Source organism: Pelobates fuscus, chromosome 3 (genome assembly GCF_036172605.1).
Source record: "Pelobates fuscus isolate aPelFus1 chromosome 3, aPelFus1.pri, whole genome shotgun sequence".
NCBI classification, from domain to species: Eukaryota; Metazoa; Chordata; class Amphibia; order Anura; family Pelobatidae; genus Pelobates; species Pelobates fuscus.
Window position 1 is genome coordinate 398186670 of NC_086319.1, and position 21808 is coordinate 398208477.

Sequence of the window (21808 nt, forward strand, 5' to 3'; positions counted from 1 at the left end):
CAGCGGCCGAGCCAGGTAGGAGTCGAACCTACAATCTTCTGATTCGTAGTCAGACGCGTTATCCATTGCGCCACTGGCCCATGTTTGGATCTAATGGGATCTGCCTCAACAGGAAAAAAAAGATATCCATAATAAAATTCAATTGAGATACAAAAGAAGTGTTTTGCAAAGTTGTTTAATTATTTTATCTTATCACTAAAAGTTTAACCTTTCCTTAAGTATTTCCTTAACTACTTATATGGCACCAACAAATTCCGCAGAGCTGGAATTGAACTAATTCAACTTAAATGTACTTTATTAAACAAAAAAAAAAATAAGCATTTGCACAATAACTGCTAAAAGAGATCACAAAACAATCTCTGAGATGCGTTTCACAATTTAACTGAGGAAGCTTTTTTAAGGGGGGAAATGTGTTTCAGAGATTGTTCCAAGTTGGATTCTTGAGTCATATTATATACCAAAATTTGGAAGCACCATGCGGGTTGGGTTGTCTCTAGGCAGGCAGACACCAGAGGCATTTCTGTGAGCTGAATTTCAAGACTCCTGTGCACAAGTGTAATTCTGTATGGTATAATTTTATTAAGGTTTTACACTGTACACATTTTTCCTGTTTTATTGTATGAATATATTATATGTACATATATGATCTGCCGGAAGTCTGTGTCTAGGGAAAAGGTGGATCTGATACCTATAAATAAGAAGAGGAGAGGGAGTCACCTATTTAAGAGTCCAATGCTTATAAACCAGAGCCAGATTGTGGGCTGTGGTTCATGTGAGTTGCCAATGCCTCTAGATGCTTTACCGCTTTATTAGATTTTTGGCTGTGTTAGTAAGTTGTCTCCACTATTATATCTTTTTCTATTTTTACTTTAGAGTTCAAAAGTTTGTTATTGTGTTTTTTTCTGGGATAATCACATTGTTCAATGTATTAAATCATGGTTGTTATATTGCAGTTGCGTTTACAATTTATAATTAGACTTTTAAAGGGGTACCAAGAATTAACACTTTGTTGTGATTTAGTGCAATATTAGATATTTGGCACTATTTACATTGTTTGCATTTTAAATATTGTTTAACTCCGACACTCACATGGTTAACAGTTGGGGTCAAAATGTACTTAGCGCTGAAGAGAAGGAAAATAGAGAGGCCGTGACCCAGATTCGAACCGGGGTTGCTGCGGCCACAACGCAGAGTACTAACCACTATACGATCACGGCACAGCGGCCGAGCCAGGTAGGAGTCAAACCTACAATCTTCTGATTCGTAGTCAGACGCGTTATCCATTGCGCCACTGGCCCATGTTTGGATCTAATGGGATCTGCCTCAACAGGAAAAAAAAGATATCCATAATAAAACTAAATTGAGATACAAAAGAAGTGTTTTGCAAAGTTGTTTAATTATTTTATCTTATCACTAAAAGTTTAACCTTTCCTTAAGTATTTCCTTAACTACTTATATGGCACCAACAAATTCCGCAGAGCTGGAATTGAACTAATTCAACTTAAATGTACTTTATTAAACAAAACAAAAAATAAGCTATTGCACAATAACTGCTAAAAGAGATCACAAAACAATCTCTGAGATGCGTTTCACAATTTAACTGAGGAAGCTTTTTTAAGGGGGGAAATGTGTTTCAGAGATTGTTCCAAGTTGGATTCTTGAGTCATATTATATACCAAAATTTGGAAGCACCATGCGGGTTGGGTTGTCTCTAGGCAGGCAGACACCAGAGGCATTTCTGTGAGCTGAATTTCAAGACTCCTGTGCACAAGTGTAATTCTATATGGTATAATTTTATTAAAGTTTTACACTATACACATTTTTCCTGTTTTATTGTATGAATATATTATATGTACATATATGACCTGCCGGAAGTCTGTGCCTAGAGAAAAGGTGGATCTGATACCTATAAATAAGAAGAGGAGAGGGAGTCACCTATTTAAGAGTCCAATGCTTATAAACCAGAGCCAGATTGTGGGCTGTGGTTCATGTGAGTTGCCAATGCCTCTAGATGCTTTACTGCTTTATTAGATTTTTGGCTGTGTTAGTAAGTTGTCTCCACTATTATATCTTTTTCTATTTTTACTTTAGAGTTCAAAAGTTTGTTGTTGTGTTTTTTTCTGGGATAATCACATTGTTCAATGTATTAAATCATGGTTGTTATATTGCAGTTGCGTTTACAATTTATAATTAGACTTTTAAAGGGGTACCAAGAATTAACACTTTGTTGTGATTTAGTGCAATATTAGATATTTGGCACTATTTACATTGTTTGCATTTTAAATATTGTTTAACTCCGACACTCACATGGTTAACAGTTGGGGTCAAAATGTACTTAGCGCTGAAGAGAAGGAAAATAGAGATGCCGTGACCCGGATTCAAACCGGGGTTGCTGCGGCCACAACGCAGAGTACTAACCACTATACAATCACGGCACAGCAGCCGAGCCAGGTAGGAGTCGAACCTACAATCTTCTGATTCGTAGTCAGACGCGTTATCCATTGCGCCACTGGCCCATGTTTGGATCTAATGGGATCTGCCTCAACAGGAAAAAAAAGATATCCATAATAAAATTAAATTGAGATACAAAAGAAGTGTTTTGCAAAGTTGTTTAATTATTTTATCTTATCACTAAAAGTTTAACCTTTCCTTAAGTATTTCCTTAACTACTTATATGGCACCAACAAATTCCGCAGAGCTGGAATTGAACTAATTCAACTTAAATGTACTTTATTAAACAAAAAAAAAATAAGCATTTGCACAATAACTGCTAAAAGAGATCACAAAACAATCTCTGAGATGCGTTTCACAATTTAACTGAGGAAGCTTTTTTAAGGGGGGAAATGTGTTTCAGAGATTGTTCCAAGTTTGATTCTTGAGTCATATTATATACCAAAATTTGGAAGCACCATGCGGGTTGGGTTGTCTCTAGGCAGGCAGACACCAGAGGCATTTCTGTGAGCTGAATTTCAAGACTCCTGTGCACAAGTGTATTTCTGTATGGTATAATTTTATTAAGGTTTTACACTATACACATTTTTCCTGTTTTATTGTATGAATATATTATATGTACATATATGACCTGCCGGAAGTCTGTGCCTAGAGAAAAGGTGGATCTGATACCTATAAATAAGAAGAGGAGAGGGAGTCACCTATTTAAGAGTCCAATGCTTATAAACCAGAGCCAGATTGTGGGCTGTGGTTCATGTGAGTTGCCAATGCCTCTAGATGCTTTACTGCTTTATTAGATTTTTGGCTGTGTTAGTAAGTTGTCTCCACTATTATATCTTTTTCTATTTTTACTTTAGAGTTCAAAAGTTTGTTATTGTGTTTTTTTCTGGGATAATCACATTGTTCAATGTATTAAATCATGGTTGTTATATTGCAGTTGCGTTTACAATTCATAATTAGACTTTTAAAGGGGTACCAAGAATTAACACTTTGTTGTGATTTAGTGCAATATTAGATATTTGGCACTATTTACATTGTTTGCATTTTAAATATTGTTTAACTCCGACACTCACATGGTTAACAGTTGGGGTCAAAATGTACTTAGCGCTGAAGAGAAGGAAAATAGAGATGCCGTGACCCGGATTCGAACCGGGGTTGCTGCGGCAACAACGCAGAGTACTAACCACTATACGATCACGGCACAGCGGCCGAGCCAGGTAGGAGTCAAACCTACAATCTTCTGATTCGTAGTCAGACGCGTTATCCATTGCGCCACTGGCCCATGTTTAGATCTACAGGGATCTGCCTCAACAGGAAAAAAAAGATATCCATAATAAAACTAAATTGAGATACAAAAGAAGTGTTTTGCAAAGTTGTTTAATTATTTTATCTTATCACTAAAAGTTTAACCTTTCCTTAAGTATTTCCTTAACTACTTATATGGCACCAACAAATTCCGCAGAGCTGGAATTGAACTAATTCAACTTAAATGTACTTTATTAAACAAAAAAAAAATAAGCTATTGCACAATAACTGCTAAAAGAGATCACAAAACAATCTCTGAGATGCGTTTCACAATTTAACTGAGGAAGCTTTTTTAAGGGGGGAAATGTGTTTCAGAGATTGTTCCAAGTTGGATTCTTGAGTCATATTATATACCAAAATTTGGAAGCACCATGCGGGTTGGGTTGTCTCTAGGCAGGCAGACACCAGAGGCATTTCTGTGAGCTGAATTTCAAGACTCCTGTGCACAAGTGTAATTCTATATGGTATAATTTTATTAAAAGACCACTCTAGTGCCAGGAAAGCATACTCGTTTTCCTGGCACTAGAGTGCCCTGAGGGTGCCCCCACCCTCAGGGACCCCCTCCCGCCCGGCTCTGGAAAGGGGAAAGGGGTTAAATCTTACCTTTTTCCAGCGCTGGGCGGAGAGATCTCCTCCTGCTCTCCTCCTCCGATCCTCCTCTTCTCCTCCCCGTCGGCTGAATGCGCACGCGCGGCAAGAGCTGCGCGCGCATTCAGCCGGTCACATATGAAAGCATTCATAATGCTTTCCTATGGACGCTGGCGTGCTCTCACTGTGAAAATCACAGTGAGAAGCACGCAAGCGCCTCTAGCGGCTGTCAATGAGACAGCCACTAGAGGACATAGGGGGAAGGCTTAACCCATTCATAAACATAGCAGTTTCTCTGAAACTGCTATGTTTATGAAAAAATGGGTTAACCCTAGAAGGACCTGGCACCCAGACCACCTCATTAAGCTGAAGTGGTCTGGGTGCCTAGAGTGGTCCTTTAAGGTTTTACACTATACACATTTTTCCTGTTTTATTGTATGAATATATTATATGTACATATATGACCTGCCCGAAGTCTGTGCCTAGAGAAAAGGTGGATCTGATACCTATAAATAAGAAGAGGAGAGGGAGTCACCTATTTAAGAGTCCAATGCTTATAAACCAGAGCCAGATTGTGGGCTGTGGTTCATGTGAGTTGCCAATGCCTCTAGATGCTTTACTGCTTTATTAGATTTTTGGCTGTGTTAGTAAGTTGTCTCCACTATTATATCTTTTTCTATTTTTACTTTAGAGTTCAAAAGTTTGTTATTGTGTTTTTTTCTGGGATAATCACATTGTTCAATGTATTAAATCATGGTTGTTATATTGCAGTTGCGTTTACAATTCATAATTAGACTTTTAAAGGGGTACCAAGAATTAACACTTTGTTGTGATTTAGTGCAATATTAGATATTTGGCACTATTTACATTGTTTGCATTTTAAATATTGTTTAACTCCGACACTCACATGGTTAACAGTTGGGGTCAAAATGTACTTAGCGCTGAAGAGAAGGAAAATAGAGATGCCGTGACCCGGATTCGAACCGGGGTTGCTGCGGCCACAACGCAGAGTACTAACCACTATACGATCACGGCACAGCGGCCGAGCCAGGTAGGAGTCGAACCTACAATCTTCTGATTCGTAGTCAGACGCGTTATCCATTGCGCCACTGGCCCATGTTTGGATCTAAAGGGATCTGCCTCAACAGGAAAAAAAAGATATCCATAATAAAACTAAATTGAGATACAAAAGAAGTGTTTTGCAAAGTTGTTTAATTATTTTATCTTATCACTAAAAGTTTAACCTTTCCTTAAGTATTTCCTTAACTACTTATATAGCACCAACAAATTCCGCAGAGCTGGAATTGAACTGATTCAACTTAAATGTACTTTATTAAACAAAAAAAAAATAAGCTATTGCACAATAACTGCTAAAAGAGATCACAAAACAATCTCTGAGATGCGTTTCACAATTTAACTGAGGAAGCTTTTTTAAGGGGGGAAATGTGTTTCAGAGATTGTTCCAAGTTGGATTCTTGAGTCATATTATATACCAAAATTTGGAAGCACCATGCGGGTTGTGTTGTCTCTAGGCAGGCAGACACCAGAGGCATTTCTGTGAGCTGAATTTCAAGACTCCTGTGCACAAGTGTAATTCTATATGGTATAATTTTATTAAAAGACCACTCTAGTGCCAGGAAAGCATACTCGTTTTCCTGGCACTAGAGTGCCCTGAGGGTGCCCCCACCCTCAGGGACCCCCTCCCGCCCGGCTCTGGAAAGGGGAAAGGGGTTAAATCTTACCTTTTTCCAGCGCTGGGCGGAGAGATCTCCTCCTGCTCTCCTCCTCCGATCCTCCTCTTCTCCTCCCCGTCGGCTGAATGCGCACGCGCGGCAAGAGCTGCGCGCGCATTCAGCCGGTCACATATGAAAGCATTCATAATGCTTTCCTATGGACGCTGGCGTGCTCTCACTGTGAAAATCACAGTGAGAAGCACGCCAGCGCCTCTAGCGGCTGTCAATGAGACAGCCACTAGAGGACATAGGGGGAAGGCTTAACCCATTCATAAACATAGCAGTTTCTCTGAAACTGCTATGTTTATGAAAAAATGGGTTAACCCTAGAAGGACGTGGCACCCAGACCACCTCATTAAGCTGAAGTGGTCTGGGTGCCTAGAGTGGTCCTTTAAGGTTTTACACTATACACATTTTTCCTGTTTTATTGTATGAATATATTATATGTACATATATGACCTGCCGGAAGTCTGTGCCTAGAGAAAAGGTGGATCTGATACCTATAAATAAGACGAGGAGAGGGAGTCACCTATTTAAGAGTCCAATGCTTATAAACCAGAGCCAGATTGTGGGCTGTGGTTCATGTGAGTTGCCAATGCCTCTAGATGCTTTACTGCTTTATTAGATTTTTGGCTGTGTTAGTAAGTTGTCTCCACTATTATATCTTTTTCTATTTTTACTTTAGAGTTCAAAAGTTTGTTATTGTGTTTTTTTCTGGGATAATCACATTGTTCAATGTATTAAATCATGGTTGTTATATTGCAGTTGCGTTTACAATTTATAATTAGACTTTTAAAGGGGTACCAAGAATTAACACTTTGTTGTGATTTAGTGCAATATTAGATATTTGGCACTATTTACATTGTTTGCATTTTAAATATTGTTTAACTCCGACACTCACATGGTTAACAGTTGGGGTCAAAATGTACTTAACGCAGAAGAGAAGGAAAATAGAGATGCCGTGACCCGGATTCGAACCGGGGTTGCTGCAGCCACAACGCAGAGTACTAACCACTATACGACCACGGCACAGCGGCCGAGCCAGGTAGGAGTCGAACCTACAATCTTCTGATTCGTAGTCAGATGCGTTATCCATTGCGCCACTGGCCCATGTTTGGATCTAATGGGATCTGCCTCAACAGGAAAAAAAAGATATCCATAATAAAACTAAATTGAGATACAAAAGAAGTGTTTTGCAAAGTTGTTTAATTATTTTATCTTATCACTAAAAGTTTAACCTTTCCTTAAGTATTTCCTTAACTACTTATATGGCACCAACAAATTCCGCAGAGCTGGAATTGAACTAATTCAACTTAAATGTACTTTATTAAACAAAACAAAAAATAAGCTATTGCACAATAACTGCTAAAAGAGATCACAAAACAATCTCTGAGATGCGTTTCACAATTTAACTGAGGAAGCTTTTTTAAGGGGGGAAATGTGTTTCAGAGATTGTTCCAAGTTGGATTCTTGAGTCATATTATATACCAAAATTTGGAAGCACCATGCGGGTTGGGTTGTCTCTAGGCAGGCAGACACCAGAGGCATTTCTGTGAACTGAATTTCAAGACTCCTGTGCACAAGTGTAATTCTATATGGTATAATTTTATTAAGGTTTTACACTATACACATTTTTCCTGTTTTATTGTATGAATATATTATATGTACATATATGACCTGCCGGAAGTCTGTGCCTAGAGAAAAGGTGGATCTGATACCTATAAATAAGAAGAGGAGAGGGAGTCACCTATTTAAGAGTCCAATGCTTATAAACCAGAGCCAGATTGTGGGCTGTGGTTCATGTGAGTTGCCAATGCCTCTAGATGCTTTACTGCTTTATTAGATTTTTGGCTGTGTTAGTAAGTTGTCTCCACTATTATATCTTTTTCTATTTTTACTTTAGAGTTCAAAAGTTTGTTATTGTGTTTTTTTCTGGAATAATCACATTGTTCAATGTATTAAATCATGGTTGTTATATTGCAGTTGCGTTTACAATTCATAATTAGACTTTTAAAGGGGTACCAAGAATTAACACTTTGTTGTGATTTAGTGCAATATTAGATATTTGGCACTATTTACATTGTTTGCATTTTAAATATTATTCAACTCCGACACTCACATGGTTAACAGTTGGGGTCAAAATGTACTTAGCGCTGAAGAGAAGGAAAATAGACATGCCGTGACCCGGATTCGAACCGGGTTGCTGCAACCACAACGCAGAGTACTAACCACTATACGATCACGGCACAGCGGCCGAGCCAGGTAGGAGTCGAACCTACAATCTTCTGATTTGTAGTCAGACGCGTTATCCATTGCGCCACTGGCCCATGTTTGGATCTAAGGGGATCTGCCTCAACAGGAAAAAAAAGATATAGATAATAAAACTAAATTGAGATACAAAAGAAGTGTTTTGCAAAGTTGTTTAATTATTTTATCTTATCACTAAAAGTTTAACCTTTCCTTAAGTATTTCCTTAACTACTTATATGGCACCAACAAATTCCGCAGAGCTGGAATTGAACTAATTCAACTTAAATGTACTTTATTAAACAAAAAAAAAATAAGCTATTGCACAATAACTGCTAAAAGAGATCACAAAACAATCTCTGAGATGCGTTTCACAATTTAACTGAGGAAGCTTTTTTAAGGGGGGAAATGTGTTTCAGAGATTGTTCCAAGTTGGATTCTTGAGTCATATTATATACCAAAATTTGGAAGCACCATGCGGGTTGGGTTGTCTCTAGGCAGGCAGACACCAGAGGCATTTCTGTGAGCTGAATTTCAAGACTCCTGTGCACAAGTGTAATTCTATATGGTATAATTTTATTAAGGTTTTACACTATACACATTTTTCCTGTTTTATTGTATGAATATATTATATGTACATATATGACCTGCCGGAAGTCTGTGCCTAGAGAAAAGGTGGATCTGATACCTATAAATAAGAAGAGGAGAGGGAGTCACCTATTTAAGAGTCCAATGCTTATAAACCAGAGCCAGATTGTGGGCTGTGGTTCATGTGAGTTGCCAATGCCTCTAGATGCTTTACTGCTTTATTAGATTTTTGGCTGTGTTAGTAAGTTGTCTCCACTATTATATCTTTTTCTATTTTTACTTTAGAGTTCAAAAGTTTGTTATTGTGTTTTTTTCTGGGATAATCACATTGTTCAATGTATTAAATCATGGTTGTTATATTACAGTTGCGTTTACAATTCATAATTAGACTTTTAAAGGGGTACCAAGAATTAACACTTTGTTGTGATTTAGTGCAATATTAGATATTTGGCACTATTTACATTGTTTGCATTTTAAATATTGTTTAACTCCGACACTCACATGGTTAACAGTTGGGGTCAAAATGTACTTAGCGCTGAAGAGAAGGAAAATAGAGATGCCGTGACCCGGATTCGAACCGGGGTTGCTGCGGCCACAACGCAGAGTACTAACCACTATACGATCAAGGCACAGCGGCCGAGCCAGGTAGGAGTCGAACCTACAATCTTCTGATTCGTAGTCAGACGCGTTATCCATTGCGCCACTGGCCCATGTTTGGATCTAACGGGATCTGCCTCAACAGGAAAAAAAAGATATCCATAATAAAACTAAATTGAGATACAAAAGAAGTGTTTTGCAAAGTTGTTTAATTATTTTATCTTATCACTAAAAGTTTAACCTTTCCTTAAGTATTTCCTTAACTACTTATATGGCACCAACAAATTCCGCAGAGCTGGAATTGAACTAATTCAACTTAAATGTACTTTATTAAACAAAAAAAAAATAAGCTATTGCACAATAACTGCTAAAAGAGATCACAAAACAATCTCTGAGATGCGTTTCACAATTTAACTGAGGAAGCTTTTTTAAGGGGGGAAATGTGTTTCAGAGATTGTTCCAAGTTGGATTCTTGAGTCATATTATATACCAAAATTTGGAAGCACCATGTGGGTTGGGTTGTCTCTAGGCAGGCAGACACCAGAGGCATTTCTGTGAGCTGAATTTCAAGACTCCTGTGCACAAGTGTAATTCTATATGGTATAATTTTATTAAGGTTTTACACTATACACATTTTTCCTGTTTTATTGTATGAATATATTATATGTACATATATGACCTGCCGGAAGTCTGTGCCTAGAGAAAAGGTGGATCTGATACCTATAAATAAGAAGAGGAGAGGGAGTCACCTATTTAAGAGTCCAATGCTTATAAACCAGAGCCAGATTGTGGGCTGTGGTTCATGTGAGTTGCCAATGCCTCTAGATGCTTTACTGCTTTATTAGATTTTTGGCTGTGTTAGTAAGTTGTCTCCACTATTATATCTTTTTCTATTTTTACTTTAGAGTTCAAAAGTTTGTTATTGTGTTTTTTTTCTGGGATAATCACATTGTTCAATGTATTAAATCATGGTTGTTATATTGCAGTTGCGTTTACAATTTATAATTAGACTTTTAAAGGGGTACCAAGAATTAACACTTTGTTGTGATTTAGTGCAATATTAGATATTTGGCACTATTTACATTGTTTGCAGTTTAAATATTGTTTAACTCCGACACTCACATGGTTAACAGTTGGGGTCAAAATGTACTTAGCGCTGAAGAGAAGGAAAATAGAGATGCCGTGACCCGGATTCGAACCGGGGTTGCTGCAGCCACAACGCAGAGTACTAACCACTATACGATCACGGCACAGCGGCCGAGCCGGACCTACAATCTTCTGATTCGTAGTCAGACGCGTTATCCATTGCGCCACTGGCCCATGTTTGGATCTAATGGGATCTGCCTCAACAGGAAAAAAAGATATAGATAATAAAACTAAATTGAGATACAAAAGAAGTGTTTTGCAAAGTTGTTTAATTATTTTATCTTATCACTAAAAGTTTAACCTTTCCTTAAGTATTTCCTTAACTACTTATATGGCACCAACAAATTCCGCAGAGCTGGAATTGAACTAATTCAACTTAAATGTACTTTATTAAACAAAAACAAAAAAAGCTATTGCACAATAACTGCTAAAAGAGATCACAAAACAATCTCTGAGATGCGTTTCACAATTTAACTGAGGAAGCTTTTTTAAGGGGGGAAATGTGTTTCAGAGATTGTTCCAAGTTGGATTCTTGAGTCATATTATATACCAAAATTTGGAAGCACCATGCGGGTTGGGTTGTCTCTAGGCAGGCAGACACCAGAGGCATTTCTGTGAGCTGAATTTCAAGACTCCTGTGCACAAGTGTAATTCTATATGGTATAATTTTATTAAGGTTTTACACTATACACATTTTTCCTGTTTTATTGTATGAATATATTATATGTACATATATGACCTGCCGGAAGTCTGTGCCTAGAGAAAAGGTGGATCTGATACCTATAAATAAGAAGAGGAGAGGGAGTCACCTATTTAAGAGTCCAATGCTTATAAACCAGAGCCAGATTGTGGGCTGTGGTTCATGTGAGTTGCCAATGCCTCTAGATGCTTTACTGCTTTATTAGATTTTTGGCTGTGTTAGTAAGTTGTCTCCACTATTATATCTTTTTCTATTTTTACTTTAGAGTTCAAAAGTTTGTTATTGTGTTTTTTCTGGGATAATCACATTGTTCAATGTATTAAATCATGGTTGTTATATTGCAGTTGCGTTTACAATTTATAATTAGACTTTTAAAGGGGTACCAAGAATTAACACTTTGTTGTGATTTAGTGCAATATTAGATATTTGGCACTATTTACATTGTTTGCATTTTAAATATTGTTTAACTCCGACACTCACATGGTTAACAGTTGGGGTCAAAATGTACTTAGCGCTGAAGAGAAGGAAAATAGAGATGCCGTGACCCGGATTCGAACCGGGGTTGCTGCGGCCACAACGCAGAGTACTAACCACTATACGATCACGGCACAGCGGCCGAGCCGGACCTACAATCTTCTGATTCGTAGTCAGACGCGTTATCCATTGCGCCACTGGCCCATGTTTGGATCTAATGGGATCTGCCTCAACAGGAAAAAAAAGATATAGATAATAAAACTAAATTGAGATACAAAAGAAGTGTTTTGCAAAGTTGTTTAATTATTTTATCTTATCACTAAAAGTTTAACCTTTCCTTAAGTATTTCCTTAACTACTTATATGGCACCAACAAATTCCGCAGAGCTGGAATTGAACTAATTCAACTTAAATGTACTTTATTAAACAAAAACAAAAAAAGCTATTGCACAATAACTGCTAAAAGAGATCACAAAACAATCTCTGAGATGCGTTTCACAATTTAACTGAGGAAGCTTTTTTAAGGGGGGAAATGTGTTTCAGAGATTGTTCCAAGTTGGATTCTTGAGTCATATTATATACCAAAATTTGGAAGCACCATGCGGGTTGGGTTGTCTCTAGGCAGGCAGACACCAGAGGCATTTCTGTGAGCTGAATTTCAAGACTCCTGTGCACAAGTGTAATTCTATATGGTATAATTTTATTAAGGTTTTACACTATACACATTTTTCCTGTTTTATTGTATGAATATATTATATGTACATATATGACCTGCCGGAAGTCTGTGCCTAGAGAAAAGGTGGATCTGATACCTATAAATAAGAAGAGGAGAGGGAGTCACCTATTTAAGAGTCCAATGCTTATAAACCAGAGCCAGATTGTGGGCTGTGGTTCATGTGAGTTGCCAATGCCTCTAGATGCTTTACTGCTTTATTAGATTTTTGGCTGTGTTAGTAAGTTGTCTCCACTATTATATCTTTTTCTATTTTTACTTTAGAGTTCAAAAGTTTGTTATTGTGTTTTTTCTGGGATAATCACATTGTTCAATGTATTAAATCATGGTTATTATATTGCAGTTGCGTTTACAATTTATAATTAGACTTTTAAAGGGGTACCAAGAATTAACACTTTGTTGTGATTTAGTGCAATATTAGATATTTGGCACTATTTACATTGTTTGCATTTTAAATATTGTTTAACTCCGACACTCACATGGTTAACAGTTGGGGTCAAAATGTACTTAGCGCTGAAGAGAAGGAAAATAGAGATGCCGTGACCCGGATTCGAACCGGGGTTGCTGCGGCCACAACGCAGAGTACTAACCACTATACGATCACGGCACAGCGGCCGAGCCAGGTAGGAGTCGAACCTACAATCTTCTGATTCGTAGTCAGACGCGTTAACCATTGCGCCACTGGCCCATGTTTGGATCTAATGGGATCTGCCTCAACAGGAAAAAAAAGATATAGATAATAAAACTAAATTGAGATACAAAAGAAGTGTTTTGCAAAGTTGTTTAATTATTTTATCTTATCACTAAAAGTTTAACCTTTCCTTAAGTATTTCCTTAACTACTTATATGGCACCAACAAATTCCGCAGAGCTGGAATTGAACTAATTCAACTTAAATGTACTTTATTAAACAAAAAAAAATAAGCTATTGCACAATAACTGCTAAAAGAGATCACAAAACAATCTCTGAGATGCGTTTCACAATTTAACTGAGGAAGCTTTTTTAAGAGGGAAATGTGTTTCAGAGATTGTTCCAAGTTGGATTCTTGAGTCATATTATATACCAAAATTTGGAAGCACCATGCGGGTTGGGTTGTCTCTAGGCAGGCAGACACCAGAGGCATTTCTGTGAGCTGAATTTCAAGACTCCTGTGCACAAGTGTAATTCTATATGGTATAATTTTATTAAGGTTTTACACTATACACATTTTTCCTGTTTTATTGTATGAATATATTATATGTACATATATGACCTGCCGGAAGTCTGTGCCTAGAGAAAAGGTGGATCTGATACCTATAAATAAGAAGAGGAGAGGGAGTCACCTATTTAAGAGTCCAATGCTTATAAACCAGAGCCAGATTGTGGGCTGTGGTTCATGTGAGTTGCCAATGCCTCTAGATGCTTTACTGCTTTATTAGATTTTTGGACGTGTTAGTAAGTTGTCTCCACTATTATATCTTTTTCTATTTTTACTTTAGAGTTCAAAAGTTTGTTATTGTGTTTTTTTCTGGGATAATCACATTGTTCAATGTATTAAATCATGGTTGTTATATTGCAGTTGCGTTTACAATTTATAATTAGACTTTTAAAGGGGTACCAAGAATTAACACTTTGTTGTGATTTAGTGCAATATTAGATATTTGGCACTATTTACATTGTTTGCATTTTAAATATTGTTTAACTCCGACACTCACATGGTTAACAGTTGGGGTCAAAATGTACTTAGCGCTGAAGAGAAGGAAAATAGAGATGCCGTGACCCGGATTCGAACCGGGGTTGCTGCGGCCACAACGCAGAGTACTAACCACTATACGATCACGGCACAGCGGCCGAGCCAGGTAGGAGTCGAACCTACAATCTTCTGATTCGTAGTCAGACGCGTTATCCATTGCACCACTGGCCCATGTTTGGATCTAATGGGATCTGCCTCAACAGGAAAAAAAAGATATCCATAATAAAACTAAATTGAGATACAAAAGAAGTGTTTTGCAAAGTTGTTTAATTATTTTATCTTATCACTAAAAGTTTAACCTTTCCTTAAGTATTTCCTTAACTACTTATATGGCACCAACAAATTCCGCAGAGCTGGAATTGAACTAATTCAACTTAAATGTACTTTATTAAACAAAAAAAAATAAGCTATTGCACAATAACTGCTAAAAGAGATCACAAAACAATCTCTGAGATGCGTTTCACAATTTAACTGAGGAAGCTTTTTTAAGGGGGGAAATGTGTTTCAGAGATTGTTCCAAGTTGGATTCTTGAGTCATATTATATACCAAAATTTGGAAGCACCATGCGGGTTGGGTTGTCTCTAGGCAGGCAGACACCAGAGGCATTTCTGTGAGCTGAATTTCAAGACTCCTGTGCACAAGTGTAATTCTATATGGTATAATTTTATTAAGGTTTTACACTATACACATTTTTCCTGTTTTATTGTATGAATATATTATATGTACATATATGACCTGCCGGAAGTCTGTGCCTAGAGAAAAGGTGGATCTGATACCTATAAATAAGAAGAGGAGAGGGAGTCACCTATTTAAGAGTCCAATGCTTATAAACCAGAGCCAGATTGTGGGCTGTGGTTCATGTGAGTTGCCAATGCCTCTAGATGCTTTACTGCTTTATTAGATTTTTGGCTGTGTTAGTAAGTTGTCTCCACTATTATATCTTTTTCTATTTTTACTTTAGTGTTCAAAAGTTTGTTATTGTGTTTTTTTCTGGGATAATCACATTGTTCAATGTATTAAATCATGGTTGTTATATTGCAGTTGCGTTTACAATTTATAATTAGACTTTTAAAGGGGTACCAAGAATTAACACTTTGTTGTGATTTAGTGCAATATTAGATATTTGGCACTATTTACATTGTTTGCATTTTAAATATCGTTTAACTCCGACACTCACATGGTTAACAGTTGGGGTCAAAATGTACTTAGCGCTGAAGAGAAGGAAAATAGAGATGCCGTGACCCGGATTCGAACCGGGGTTGCTGCGGCCACAACGCAGAGTACTAACCACTATACAATCACGGCACAGCGGCCGAGCCAGGTAGGAGTCGAACCTACAATCTTCTGATTCATAGTCAGACGCGTTATCCATTGCGCCACTGGCCCATGTTTGGATCTAATGGGATCTGCCTCAACAGGAAAAAAAAGATATCCATAATAAAACTAAATTGAGATACAAAAGAAGTGTTTTGCAAAGTTGTTTAATTATTTTATCTTATCACTAAAAGTTTAACCTTTCCTTAAGTATTTCCTTAACTACTTATATGGCACCAACAAATTCCGCAGAGCTGGAATTGAACTAATTCAACTTAAATGTACTTTATTAAACAAAAAAAAAATAAGCTATTGCACAATAACTGCTAAAAGAGATCACAAAACAATCTCTGAGATGCGTTTCACAATTTAACTGAGGAAGCTTTTTTAAGGGGGGAAATGTGTTTCAGAGATTGTTCCAAGTTGGATTCTTGAGTCATATTATATACCAAAATTTGGAAGCACCATGCGGGTTGGGTTGTCTCTAGGCAGGCAGACACCAGAGGCATTTCTGTGAGCTGAATTTCAAGACTCCTGTGCACAAGTGTAATTCTATATGGTATAATTTTATTAAGGTTTTACACTATACACATTTTTCCTGTTTTATTGTATGAATATATTATATGTACATATATGACCTGCCGGAAGTCTGTGCCTAGAGAAAAGGTGGATCTGATACCTATAAATAAGAAGAGGAGAGGGAGTCACCTATTTAAGAGTCCAATGCTTATAAACCAGAGCCAGATTGTGGGCTGTGGTTCATGTGAGTTGCCAATGCCTCTAGATGCTTTACTGCTTTATTAGATTTTTGGCTGTGTTAGTAAGTTGTCTCCACTATTATATCTTTTTCTATTTTTACTTTAGAGTTCAAAAGTTTGTTATTGTGTTTTTTTCTGGGATAATCACATTGTTCAATGTATTAAATCATGGTTGTTATATTGCAGTTGCGTTTACAATTTATAATTAGACTTTTAAAGGGGTACCAAGAATTAACACTTTGTTGTGATTTAGTGCAATATTAGATATTTGGCACTATTTACATTGTTTGCATTTTAAATATTGTTTAACTCCGACACTCACATGGTTAACAGTTGGGGTCAAAATGTACTTAGCGCTGAAGAGAAGGAAAATAGAGATGCCGTGACCCGGATTCGAACCGGGGTTGCTGCGGCCACAACGCAGAGTACTAACCACTATACGATCACGGCACAGCGGCCGAGCCGGACCTACAATCTTCTGATTCGTAGTCAGACGCGTTATCCATTGCGCCACTGGCCCATGTTTGGATCTAATGGGATCTGCCTCAACAGGAAAAAAAAGATATAGATAATAAAACTAAATTGAGATACAAAAGAAGTGTTTTGCAAAGTTGTTTAATTATTTTATCTTATCACTAAAAGTTTAACCTTTCCTTAAGTATTTCCTTAACTACTTATATGGCACCAACAAATTCCGCAGAGCTGGAATTGAACTAATTCAACTTAAATGTACTTTATTAAACAAAAACAAAAAAAGCTATTGCACAATAACTGCTAAAAGAGATCACAAAACAATCTCTGAGATGCGTTTCACAATTTAACTGAGGAAGCTTTTTTAAGGGGGGAAATGTGTTTCAGAGATTGTTCCAAGTTGGATTCTTGAGTCATATTATATACCAAAATTTGGAAGCACCATGCGGGTTGGGTTGTCTCTAGGCAGGCAGACACCAGAGGCATTTCTGTGAGCTGAATTTCAAGACTCCTGTGCACAAGTGTAATTCTATATGGTATAATTTTATTAAGGTTTTACACTATACACATTTTTCCTGTTTTATTGTATGAATATATTATATGTACATATATGACCTGCCGGAAGTCTGTGCCTAGAGAAAAGGTGGATCTGATACCTATAAATAAGAAGAGGAGAGGGAGTCACCTATTTAAGAGTCCAATGCTTATAAACCAGAGCCAGATTGTGGGCTGTGGTTCATGTGAGTTGCCAATGCCTCTAGATGCTTTACTGCTTTATTAGATTTTTGGCTGTGTTAGTAAGTTGTCTCCACTATTATATCTTTTTCTATTTTTACTTTAGAGTTCAAAAGTTTGTTATTGTGTTTTTTCTGGGATAATCACATTGTTCAATGTATTAAATCATGGTTATTATATTGCAGTTGCGTTTACAATTTATAATTAGACTTTTAAAGGGGTACCAAGAATTAACACTTTGTTGTGATTTAGTGCAATATTAGATATTTGGCACTATTTACATTGTTTGCATTTTAAATATTGTTTAACTCCGACACTCACATGGTTAACAGTTGGGGTCAAAATGTACTTAGCGCTGAAGAGAAGGAAAATAGAGATGCCGTGACCCGGATTCGAACCGGGGTTGCTGCGGCCACAACGCAGAGTACTAACCACTATACGATCACGGCACAGCGGCCGAGCCAGGTAGGAGTCGAACCTACAATCTTCTGATTCGTAGTCAGACGCGTTAACCATTGCGCCACTGGCCCATGTTTGGATCTAATGGGATCTGCCTCAACAGGAAAAAAAAGATATAGATAATAAAACTAAATTGAGATACAAAAGAAGTGTTTTGCAAAGTTGTTTAATTATTTTATCTTATCACTAAAAGTTTAACCTTTCCTTAAGTATTTCCTTAACTACTTATATGGCACCAACAAATTCCGCAGAGCTGGAATTGAACTAATTCAACTTAAATGTACTTTATTAAACAAAAAAAAATAAGCTATTGCACAATAACTGCTAAAAGAGATCACAAAACAATCTCTGAGATGCGTTTCACAATTTAACTGAGGAAGCTTTTTTAAGAGGGAAATGTGTTTCAGAGATTGTTCCAAGTTGGATTCTTGAGTCATATTATATACCAAAATTTGGAAGCACCATGCGGGTTGGGTTGTCTCTAGGCAGGCAGACACCAGAGGCATTTCTGTGAGCTGAATTTCAAGACTCCTGTGCACAAGTGTAATTCTATATGGTATAATTTTATTAAGGTTTTACACTATACACATTTTTCCTGTTTTATTGTATGAATATATTATATGTACATATATGACCTGCCGGAAGTCTGTGCCTAGAGAAAAGGTGGATCTGATACCTATAAATAAGAAGAGGAGAGGGAGTCACCTATTTAAGAGTCCAATGCTTATAAACCAGAGCCAGATTGTGGGCTGTGGTTCATGTGAGTTGCCAATGCCTCTAGATGCTTTACTGCTTTATTAGATTTTTGGACGTGTTAGTAAGTTGTCTCCACTATTATATCTTTTTCTATTTTTACTTTAGAGTTCAAAAGTTTGTTATTGTGTTTTTTTCTGGGATAATCACATTGTTCAATGTATTAAATCATGGTTGTTATATTGCAGTTGCGTTTACAATTTATAATTAGACTTTTAAAGGGGTACCAAGAATTAACACTTTGTTGTGATTTAGTGCAATATTAGATATTTGGCACTATTTACATTGTTTGCATTTTAAATATTGTTTAACTCCGACACTCACATGGTTAACAGTTGGGGTCAAAATGTACTTAGCGCTGAAGAGAAGGAAAATAGAGATGCCGTGACCCGGATTCGAACCGGGGTTGCTGCGGCCACAACGCAGAGTACTAACCACTATACGATCACGGCACAGCGGCCGAGCCAGGTAGGAGTCGAACCTACAATCTTCTGATTCGTAGTCAGACGCGTTATCCATTGCACCACTGGCCCATGTTTGGATCTAATGGGATCTGCCTCAACAGGAAAAAAAAGATATCCATAATAAAACTAAATTGAGATACAAAAGAAGTGTTTTGCAAAGTTGTTTAATTATTTTATCTTATCACTAAAAGTTTAACCTTTCCTTAAGTATTTCCTTAACTACTTATATGGCACCAACAAATTCCGCAGAGCTGGAATTGAACTAATTCAACTTAAATGTACTTTATTAAACAAAAAAAAATAAGCTATTGCACAATAACTGCTAAAAGAGATCACAAAACAATCTCTGAGATGCGTTTCACAATTTAACTGAGGAAGCTTTTTTAAGGGGGGAAATGTGTTTCAGAGATTGTTCCAAGTTGGATTCTTGAGTCATATTATATACCAAAATTTGGAAGCACCATGCGGGTTGGGTTGTCTCTAGGCAGGCAGACACCAGAGGCATTTCTGTGAGCTGAATTTCAAGACTCCTGTGCACAAGTGTAATTCTATATGGTATAATTTTATTAAGGTTTTACACTATACACATTTTTCCTGTTTTATTGTATGAATATATTATATGTACATATATGACCTGCCGGAAGTCTGTGCCTAGAGAAAAGGTGGATCTGATACCTATAAATAAGAAGAGGAGAGGGAGTCACCTATTTAAGAGTCCAATGCTTATAAACCAGAGCCAGATTGTGGGCTGTGGTTCATGTGAGTTGCCAATGCCTCTAGATGCTTTACTGCTTTATTAGATTTTTGGCTGTGTTAGTAAGTTGTCTCCACTATTATATCTTTTTCTATTTTTACTTTAGTGTTCAAAAGTTTGTTATTGTGTTTTTTTCTGGGATAATCACATTGTTCAATGTATTAAATCATGGTTGTTATATTGCAGTTGCGTTTACAATTTATAATTAGACTTTTAAAGGGGTACCAAGAATTAACACTTTGTTGTGATTTAGTGCAATATTAGATATTTGGCACTATTTACATTGTTTGCATTTTAAATATCGTTTAACTCCGACACTCACATGGTTAACAGTTGGGGTCAAAATGTACTTAGCGCTGAAGAGAAGGAAAATAGAGATGCCGTGACCCGGATTCGAACCGGGGTTGCTGCGGCCACAACGCAGAGTACTAACCACTATACAATCACGGCACAGCGGCCGAGCCAGGTAGGAGTCGAACCTACAATCTTCTGATTCATAGTCAGACGCGTTATCCATTGCGCCACTGGCCCATGTTTGGATCTAATGGGATCTGCCTCAACAGGAAAAAAAAGATATCCATAATAAAACTAAATTGAGATACAAAAGAAGTGTTTTGCAAAGTTGTTTAATTATTTTATCTTATCACTAAAAGTTTAACCTTTCCTTAAGTATTTCCTTAACTACTTATATGGCACCAACAAATTCCGCAGAGCTGGAATTGAACTAATTCAACTTAAATGTACTTTATTAAACAAAAAAAAAATAAGCTATTGCACAATAACTGCTAAAAGAGATCACAAAACAATCTCTGAGATGCGTTTCACAATTTAACTGAGGAAGCTTTTTTAAGGGGGGAAATGTGTTTCAGAGATTGTTCCAAGTTGGATTCTTGAGTCATATTATATACCAAAATTTGGAAGCACCATGCGGGTTGGGTTGTCTCTAGGCAGGCAGACACCAGAGGCATTTCTGTGAGCTGAATTTCAAGACTCCTGTGCACAAGTGTAATTCTATATGGTATAATTTTATTAAGGTTTTACACTATACACATTTTTCCTGTTTTATTGTATGAATATATTATATGTACATATATGACCTGCCGGAAGTCTGTGCCTAGAGAAAAGGTGGATCTGATACCTATAAATAAGAAGAGGAGAGGGAGTCACCTATTTAAGAGTCCAATGCTTATAAACCAGAGCCAGATTGTGGGCTGTGGTTCATGTGAGTTGCCAATGCCTCTAGATGCTTTACTGCTTTATTAGATTTTTGGACGTGTTAGTAAGTTGTCTCCACTATTATATCTTTTTCTATTTTTACTTTAGAGTTCAAAAGTTTGTTATTGTGTTTTTTTCTGGGATAATCACATTGTTCAATGTATTAAATCATGGTTGTTATATTGCAGTTGCGTTTACAATTTATAATTAGACTTTTAAAGGGGTACCAAGAATTAACACTTTGTTGTGATTTAGTGCAATATTAGATATTTGGCACTATTTACATTGTTTGCATTTTAAATATTGTTTAACTCCGACACTCACATGGTTAACAGTTGGGGTCAAAATGTACTTAGCGCTGAAGAGAAGGAAAATAGAGATGCCGTGACCCGGATTCGAACCGGGGTTGCTGCGGCCACAACGCAGAGTACTAACCACTATACGATCACGGCACAGCGGCCGAGCCAGGTAGGAGTCGAACCTACAATCTTCTGATTCGTAGTCAGACGCGTTATCCATTGCACCACTGGCCCATGTTTGGATCTAATGGGATCTGCCTCAACAGGAAAAAAAAGATATCCATAATAAAACT

General features: G+C 37.1%; 26 non-coding genes across 26 annotated transcripts; all 26 read right to left on the minus strand.

Annotated features, from left to right (window-relative positions):
* Positions 1-7: 7 nt before the first annotated feature.
* TRNAR-ACG (transfer RNA arginine (anticodon ACG)) lies at positions 8-80 on the minus strand. Its single transcript has one exon. It is a non-coding gene; the product is annotated as a tRNA-Arg (tRNA).
* Positions 81-1225: 1145 nt separating this feature from the next.
* On the minus strand, positions 1226-1298 carry TRNAR-ACG (transfer RNA arginine (anticodon ACG)). The gene has a single exon. It is a non-coding gene; the product is annotated as a tRNA-Arg (tRNA).
* Positions 1299-2443: 1145 nt separating this feature from the next.
* On the minus strand, positions 2444-2516 carry TRNAR-ACG (transfer RNA arginine (anticodon ACG)). Its single transcript has one exon. It is a non-coding gene; the product is annotated as a tRNA-Arg (tRNA).
* Positions 2517-3660: 1144 nt separating this feature from the next.
* Positions 3661-3733, minus strand: TRNAR-ACG (transfer RNA arginine (anticodon ACG)). The gene has a single exon. It is a non-coding gene; the product is annotated as a tRNA-Arg (tRNA).
* A 1574-nt stretch (positions 3734-5307) lies between these two features.
* Positions 5308-5379, minus strand: TRNAH-GUG (transfer RNA histidin (anticodon GUG)). The gene has a single exon. It is a non-coding gene; the product is annotated as a tRNA-His (tRNA).
* Positions 5380-5387: 8 nt separating this feature from the next.
* Positions 5388-5460, minus strand: TRNAR-ACG (transfer RNA arginine (anticodon ACG)). The gene has a single exon. It is a non-coding gene; the product is annotated as a tRNA-Arg (tRNA).
* Positions 5461-7114: 1654 nt separating this feature from the next.
* Positions 7115-7187, minus strand: TRNAR-ACG (transfer RNA arginine (anticodon ACG)). Its single transcript has one exon. It is a non-coding gene; the product is annotated as a tRNA-Arg (tRNA).
* A 1144-nt stretch (positions 7188-8331) lies between these two features.
* Positions 8332-8404, minus strand: TRNAC-ACA (transfer RNA cysteine (anticodon ACA)). Its single transcript has one exon. It is a non-coding gene; the product is annotated as a tRNA-Cys (tRNA).
* Positions 8405-9548: 1144 nt separating this feature from the next.
* Positions 9549-9621, minus strand: TRNAR-ACG (transfer RNA arginine (anticodon ACG)). Its single transcript has one exon. It is a non-coding gene; the product is annotated as a tRNA-Arg (tRNA).
* A 1065-nt stretch (positions 9622-10686) lies between these two features.
* On the minus strand, positions 10687-10758 carry TRNAH-GUG (transfer RNA histidin (anticodon GUG)). The gene has a single exon. It is a non-coding gene; the product is annotated as a tRNA-His (tRNA).
* A 1132-nt stretch (positions 10759-11890) lies between these two features.
* TRNAH-GUG (transfer RNA histidin (anticodon GUG)) lies at positions 11891-11962 on the minus strand. Its single transcript has one exon. It is a non-coding gene; the product is annotated as a tRNA-His (tRNA).
* A 1133-nt stretch (positions 11963-13095) lies between these two features.
* Positions 13096-13167, minus strand: TRNAH-GUG (transfer RNA histidin (anticodon GUG)). The gene has a single exon. It is a non-coding gene; the product is annotated as a tRNA-His (tRNA).
* Positions 13168-13175: 8 nt separating this feature from the next.
* TRNAR-ACG (transfer RNA arginine (anticodon ACG)) lies at positions 13176-13248 on the minus strand. The gene has a single exon. It is a non-coding gene; the product is annotated as a tRNA-Arg (tRNA).
* Positions 13249-14310: 1062 nt separating this feature from the next.
* On the minus strand, positions 14311-14382 carry TRNAH-GUG (transfer RNA histidin (anticodon GUG)). The gene has a single exon. It is a non-coding gene; the product is annotated as a tRNA-His (tRNA).
* Positions 14383-14390: 8 nt separating this feature from the next.
* On the minus strand, positions 14391-14463 carry TRNAR-ACG (transfer RNA arginine (anticodon ACG)). The gene has a single exon. It is a non-coding gene; the product is annotated as a tRNA-Arg (tRNA).
* Positions 14464-15526: 1063 nt separating this feature from the next.
* On the minus strand, positions 15527-15598 carry TRNAH-GUG (transfer RNA histidin (anticodon GUG)). Its single transcript has one exon. It is a non-coding gene; the product is annotated as a tRNA-His (tRNA).
* Positions 15599-15606: 8 nt separating this feature from the next.
* Positions 15607-15679, minus strand: TRNAH-AUG (transfer RNA histidin (anticodon AUG)). Its single transcript has one exon. It is a non-coding gene; the product is annotated as a tRNA-His (tRNA).
* Positions 15680-16743: 1064 nt separating this feature from the next.
* On the minus strand, positions 16744-16815 carry TRNAH-GUG (transfer RNA histidin (anticodon GUG)). The gene has a single exon. It is a non-coding gene; the product is annotated as a tRNA-His (tRNA).
* Positions 16816-17948: 1133 nt separating this feature from the next.
* On the minus strand, positions 17949-18020 carry TRNAH-GUG (transfer RNA histidin (anticodon GUG)). The gene has a single exon. It is a non-coding gene; the product is annotated as a tRNA-His (tRNA).
* Positions 18021-18028: 8 nt separating this feature from the next.
* On the minus strand, positions 18029-18101 carry TRNAR-ACG (transfer RNA arginine (anticodon ACG)). The gene has a single exon. It is a non-coding gene; the product is annotated as a tRNA-Arg (tRNA).
* Positions 18102-19163: 1062 nt separating this feature from the next.
* On the minus strand, positions 19164-19235 carry TRNAH-GUG (transfer RNA histidin (anticodon GUG)). Its single transcript has one exon. It is a non-coding gene; the product is annotated as a tRNA-His (tRNA).
* Positions 19236-19243: 8 nt separating this feature from the next.
* TRNAR-ACG (transfer RNA arginine (anticodon ACG)) lies at positions 19244-19316 on the minus strand. Its single transcript has one exon. It is a non-coding gene; the product is annotated as a tRNA-Arg (tRNA).
* A 1063-nt stretch (positions 19317-20379) lies between these two features.
* Positions 20380-20451, minus strand: TRNAH-GUG (transfer RNA histidin (anticodon GUG)). The gene has a single exon. It is a non-coding gene; the product is annotated as a tRNA-His (tRNA).
* An 8-nt stretch (positions 20452-20459) lies between these two features.
* Positions 20460-20532, minus strand: TRNAH-AUG (transfer RNA histidin (anticodon AUG)). Its single transcript has one exon. It is a non-coding gene; the product is annotated as a tRNA-His (tRNA).
* Positions 20533-21596: 1064 nt separating this feature from the next.
* On the minus strand, positions 21597-21668 carry TRNAH-GUG (transfer RNA histidin (anticodon GUG)). Its single transcript has one exon. It is a non-coding gene; the product is annotated as a tRNA-His (tRNA).
* Positions 21669-21676: 8 nt separating this feature from the next.
* On the minus strand, positions 21677-21749 carry TRNAR-ACG (transfer RNA arginine (anticodon ACG)). The gene has a single exon. It is a non-coding gene; the product is annotated as a tRNA-Arg (tRNA).
* Between the last annotated feature and the right edge of the window lie 59 nt (positions 21750-21808).